We start from the raw sequence: 6000 nt of genomic DNA on the forward strand, positions 1-6000 counted from the left end.
TAGTCATTTTGTGTTTATAGATTTAGATCCTTCTTGCGAAGTCACTAGATGTTTCTAGAATCATCCACAGGCTCATGGTTCTTTTTGTTGAGTTCACAGATCCACATTTGTCCTTTCTTTCTACTCTTTCAGGGAAGCAGATTGAATACTAATGAAAGTCAATAAAGCTTAGAGCCCCCAAATTATGGAAGAAATATTTTCTCTCCCTCACCACTGGGAAGAGACCGGCCTCTCTGATCAATTTACATGTTGTAGTGTAATTGCTAGTCATTGAATTCTCCTTACCGCAGAATGCATTAAATATTAGTTTATCTTATCTGGTGACAAAACTCATCATTAAAATATGAGTAGCAAAGAAACAAGATGGAAAAAAAAAACAGGGAAACTCCAAAATGAAGATGAACACATCATTCAATTCTTCCCACATATCCCAATAGTACTTTTAATAGAATTCACTGGGAAAAACATAATCCCCATTAAAATGATCTGCTGCCATGAGATTCATCAGCACCATTTTCCTTTTTTTTTAAATCACCACTAGTGATTCTGAAAGCATAATGGGAGAGTGAGAAGATGAATGTGCTCTTGTTGTTACCCTCTACCCACTTCAATATGGGGGGAGATGTTATTGAGAATAACCAGAACTCACTTGGCTGTAATATTTATGGTACAGAAGAAAAAGGATTCTGGTTAGGCCTAGGTTTTGATCCTAGGGTCTGAAAATTGCCAGCTGTGTGATCTGTAGCAAGACCTCTTATCTCCTTGAGCTTATCTACAGAACAGAGATAATTTCCCAACCTATATGGCAGGGCTACTATGAGGCTCAAATAAAATAAGGTCTATAAAGGCAAGCATAATCACAAAACTACAAAATTTTAAAGTTAGAGAGGACCTCAGAGGTCATCCAGTCTAAACTGTACCAGAATACATTCACCCTCTCCAAAATTCCTCATACATAAGAGCACAATTCAGGCTGGATCCATTACTTATTACAATTTGTTGTTGTTATTAGGTCATTTTTAGTCATATCTGACTCTTTGTGGTTGCTCTTGGGGATTTCTTGGCAAAGATCCCAGAGTGGTTTGCCATTTCCTTCTCCAGCTCATTTTATAGATGAAGCACTGAGGCAAACAAGGTTAAGTGACTTGTCCAGGGTCACACAGCTAGTAAGGGTCTGTAGCCAGTTCTGAATTCAAGTTTTCCTGACTCTAGGTCTAATGTTCTATCCATTGAGCCATCCAGCTGCCTCGCCTATCACAAAAAGACTATGTAAATAAATGAAAGAATTAGTATAGAATCACAAAACTCATAGAAAGGACTTTGGTGGCCATCTTGTTTGACTCCTATATCAATGCCCCCCACTCACCCACCCATACTCAACAAGTAGTCTAGCCAATGCCTGGACACTTTGAAGAAAGGGAAACCACCACTTCTCCAGGCAGCCTGATACATTTTTAGTCATCTGTAATTGACTGGAAGTGTTTCTTGACATTTACACTAAATTGTCCTCTTTACAACTTCTTTTCTTTTTTGCTCTTAGTTCTCTCTGAGGCCAAGCAGAAAAAGTCTATCACATAAGAAGCCTTCAGATACTTTAAGAAGGCTGTCATGCCCTCCCTCATTGTGTCTTCTCAGCTGTAGGAGAACCCACCTTTTCCCAGAACCACTTCATAATGTTTATGGTTGTTAACATTTTTCAAGATTATAACATTCTTTTAATAAATTTTAAAAACACTTCCTGAGTTTACAAGATACACTATGCAGTAGAAAAATCTTTATCTTTTTTGGAGGCTAATCTCAGATGCTAGCTCTTCTGAGAAAAATTCCCTGACATCCCTCACCCCTTAAGTTTTGAATGTTGATGATATAACACAACCCTGCTCACTTAAATCTAATTTACATGCAAGTCAAGGCATCACCCATCATATATCATGATGTTATTGGTCCTCTTTGAAAAATGAAGGATGATCAATAACTGTAATGTTATCTTGCAGCAGACTTAAATTTCTAATTATATCCCTTCTATATCTACACACAGCAGACATACTTTCTTAATTGTGCTCTTCGTGTACTCCCTTGTCCATGAGAGGATTAGACCAAATAACCACTAAGGTCCTTCCTTTACAGCTCTAAATATATAATCCTATGCAGTGAAGAGATATATTAAGCATGAGACAGGAATAAAGAACAATATATGCCAAGAACAAAGAGGCAGCATGGTGTTGCAGAAAGAGTCCAAGATTTATGGTCAGGATATGGGCCAGGTCTGTCATTTATTCCCTATGTGAGCCATGACAATTGATTTCACTTTTTTTTACTCAGTTTCTTCATCTAAAAACATGAGGGACTGAACTAAATGTCCTCTCTGGTCTCATAACTCTAAATCTCTGACCCTATGATGAGGGGTAATGCAAGAATTATAGATCTTCAAACCTGGGGACTTCATTCTGCAGGGACTCTGCTCTTCTTGCCAGGAAAAAGTCACATGTGGCCACCCCAGTAGAGGCTCATAAAATTATTCAAGACCAATAAAGGGATAGATCCAGGCACCAATTAAAGCAGGAAGTGCCAGCTTTTTACACACCAGGTCAGGTGGGGAAGCAACGAACTGACATTATTAAGTACACTATGACATATAAGGAGTAGAGGAAGAGACAGCATGGATCTCCTCTGAGCAAGCCTGATGTCATGGCAGGACATAGAAGGCAAACTCCAGTCACCCACTCTGTAGCTGACTAATGTTTAGATAAGCTCATTAAATTCCTAAAAAAGCTGATTTATCTTAAAAAGGAATGTTTTTGCTTCTATAATAAGATAAGTTGCTGTTTCTCCCCCAAATTTTCTAATATGAAGTATTTTAGTACCATCTTTATGCCCTGCAATGTATTTTTAATTATGCAAAGAGCAAAAATAGATTTTCTCTTCCTCTTCCCCAACCCCAACCATTGAGAACAATGAAAAAAAAGAACAAAGTTCCTGTAACAAATATGCATAGTCAGCAAAACAAATTTCCACATTAAGCGTGTCCAAAAGAAGTGGTCTTATTCTACCAGTTGAGTCCATCACCTCTGCAGCAAGAGGTAAGTAGCATGATTCATCATCTTTCCTCTGGAATCATGGTTGGCCATTTTGCTGATCAGAGTTCTTATGGCCTTCAAAGTTGTTTCTTTCTTTGCAGTATCTTTTAGATGTTGCTTGTTCCTAAACATCATGACTTATTTATCAACTGAATAAGGACTGAGACAGGCACGATATTTTTTTTAAATAGTAATAGATTTAAAGTCAGAATTCAAATCCTGATTCTGCCACTTTTTACTTTGTGACAAGTCTCTGAGCCTCAATCTGCTCAGGAAAAAAAGTGAGTGAATTGGACTAACAGTAGGTTCTTTGTAGGTTCCTTCCAATTCTAAATCTATGATTGTAAAATAAACACAAGTTTCTAATACTAGAAATTCTTTCCATGATGTGTATGGATATATTTAGTGTTGGCAAGTCACATATGCTCTATTGACAATTTAAAGCTTCAGTTCAGTGTACCATAGTAGAAGACCTAATCTTCAAATCTTGCTTTAAATGTGTAAATTTCTCGTCCACATTCTGCCCATCACAAATGCAGGAAGCTTTATATTTGACTTGTCTGGATGAGATATTCATTGACCTTCCATTAAGTTGTGTTGAAAATGTTCTCTCATATGGTGATGGACCCGATCAGCATATTTTCAGAAAGACTGAAAGATTTTCAGTTGGCCAATAACTGCATATGGGTCATGCTATATAGATGTCAACTGAGATTGTTCAGAGTTTGCGTATGTAAAGAGTAGAAAGAGGAAAGTAAAAGATAAAGATGAACCCCTACCCCTTGTACTACTACTCTTTAGGATGAATAATTTGTCATAAATTAACTACTGACCAAGGCACAAGATACACACACACATACACACACACACACACACACACACACACACACACACACACACTCCCAAATAAGAATGTTATCAGTGGTTCACAATTAGCTACATATAAAGAAGTGAATCCTAAATGTCATTTCACAATTACCCTTTCTAGAAGATTCATAAAATGTGTGCCCTCCAGAACTTATAAGTAATTAAGGGTAGAGTTATAAACTTTTCCATTGGCATACTGTATCCTGGATATTCACATTACAAGAAACCACATGAAAAGTTTCTCTGGAGAAAAGAGATTCCATTGGAAGGCTTCTAATTCTTCCCAGTTGCAGGTAATTTGGAATGTTGTGGTGAAAGTTTTGTGATTTAAATTTTTTAAATCTTTAGGGAACTTAGTAGAAAATGCAATAATTTGGGCTTTCTTTGTTTTTTTAACTTAATTTTATTTATTTTTATTATATTTTAAGTTCTAAACTATCTCCATCCCTACCCACCCCGCATTAGAGAAGACCATCATTTAACACAGAGATAAATGTATGTATGTATGTATGTATATCTATATATGTGCGTATATATGTACATGCAGATATATGTATACGTGTGTATAGATATGTAGATACACAAATATATGCACATGTAAGATCATACTGTGTTTACTTCTATTTGTCAGTTCTTTCGCTGGAAGTGGATAGCAACTTCCTTCCTGGGTCCTCTGTAGTTGATTTGCATACTCATAATATTCACAATAACTTAGTTATTCACAGTTAGTCTTCAAACAATATTGCTGCTACTGCATACAACATTCTTTTGGTTCTGATCATTTCATTTTTCTTTATTTTATACAAGTCTTTCCATGTCCTTCTAAAATCAACATGCTCCTAATTTCTTAAAGCACAGTAGTATTCCAACACTCTCATATACCACAATTTGTTTAGCCATTCCCCAGTTGATGGGCATCCCCTCAATTTCCAGTTCTTTACTACCACAAAAAGAGATGCTATAAATATTTTAGAATATATAGGTTTTTTTTTCCTTTTTCTCTGTTCCTCCTAAGAAACCAATTTATTAGTGGTATTCTGGGTCAAAGGGTATGCATGGTTTTATAACTGTTTTGGCATAATTCCAGATTACTCTTTAAAATCATTGGATCAGTTCACAGTTCCACCAATAGTGTATTAATTTCCCAATTTTTCCATATCCCTTCCAACATTTATCAGTTTCCTCCTTTATCATTTTAGCCAATCTGAAATGTGTAAGATGATTTCTCAAAGTTGTTTTAATTTTTATTTATCCAATCAATATGTTTTCCATATGACTATATATAGTTTTGATTTCTTCATCAAAAAACTGCCTGTCCATATCCTTTTACCATTTATCAATTGGAGAATGACTCACATTCTTATAAATTTTACAAAGTTCTCCATATATTTGAGATATGAGACTTTTGTCCAAGGAACTGTTTATAAAATATTTTTCCCAGTTCTCTGCTGTCCTTCTAATCTTGGCTGCATTAGTTTTATTTGTACAAAATCTTTTTTAATTTAATGTAATCAAAATTATCCATTTTGCATTTCATATTGTTCTCTAGCTTTTATTTAGTCACAAATTCTTCCCTTCTCCATAGATCTGACAAGTAAACTATTCCTTGCTTTCCTAATTTGCTTATAGCTTCACCCTTTATGTCTAAATTGTGTACCCATTTTGACCTTATCATGGTATAGGGTGTAAGATGTTGCTCTATGCCTAGTTTCTACCATACTGTTTTCCCAGGAGTTTTTGTCAAATAGTGAGTTCTTATCCCAGAAGCTGAAGTCTTTGAGTTTATCAAATTGTAGATTACTATAGTCATTGACTACTGTGTTTTACATACCTAACCTATTGCACTGATCCACCACTGAGGATTTTAGGTAGATGCTTCTTATCATTTTAAGGTAAAATCCATTTATACTTGTGCTTTCAAGTTTTTTAATAGGAATTAGTGTATTTTTTCTTAAATCATTTTTTTTCTTTTTTTTTGGAGGGGGCTAAGGCAGGGCAACTGGAGTTAAGTGACTTGCCCAAGGACACACAGCTAGTAAGTGTGTCAAGTATCTGA

The sequence above is a fragment of the Trichosurus vulpecula genome, chromosome 1, assembly GCF_011100635.1.
Source record: "Trichosurus vulpecula isolate mTriVul1 chromosome 1, mTriVul1.pri, whole genome shotgun sequence".
Classification (NCBI taxonomy): Eukaryota; Metazoa; Chordata; class Mammalia; order Diprotodontia; family Phalangeridae; genus Trichosurus; species Trichosurus vulpecula.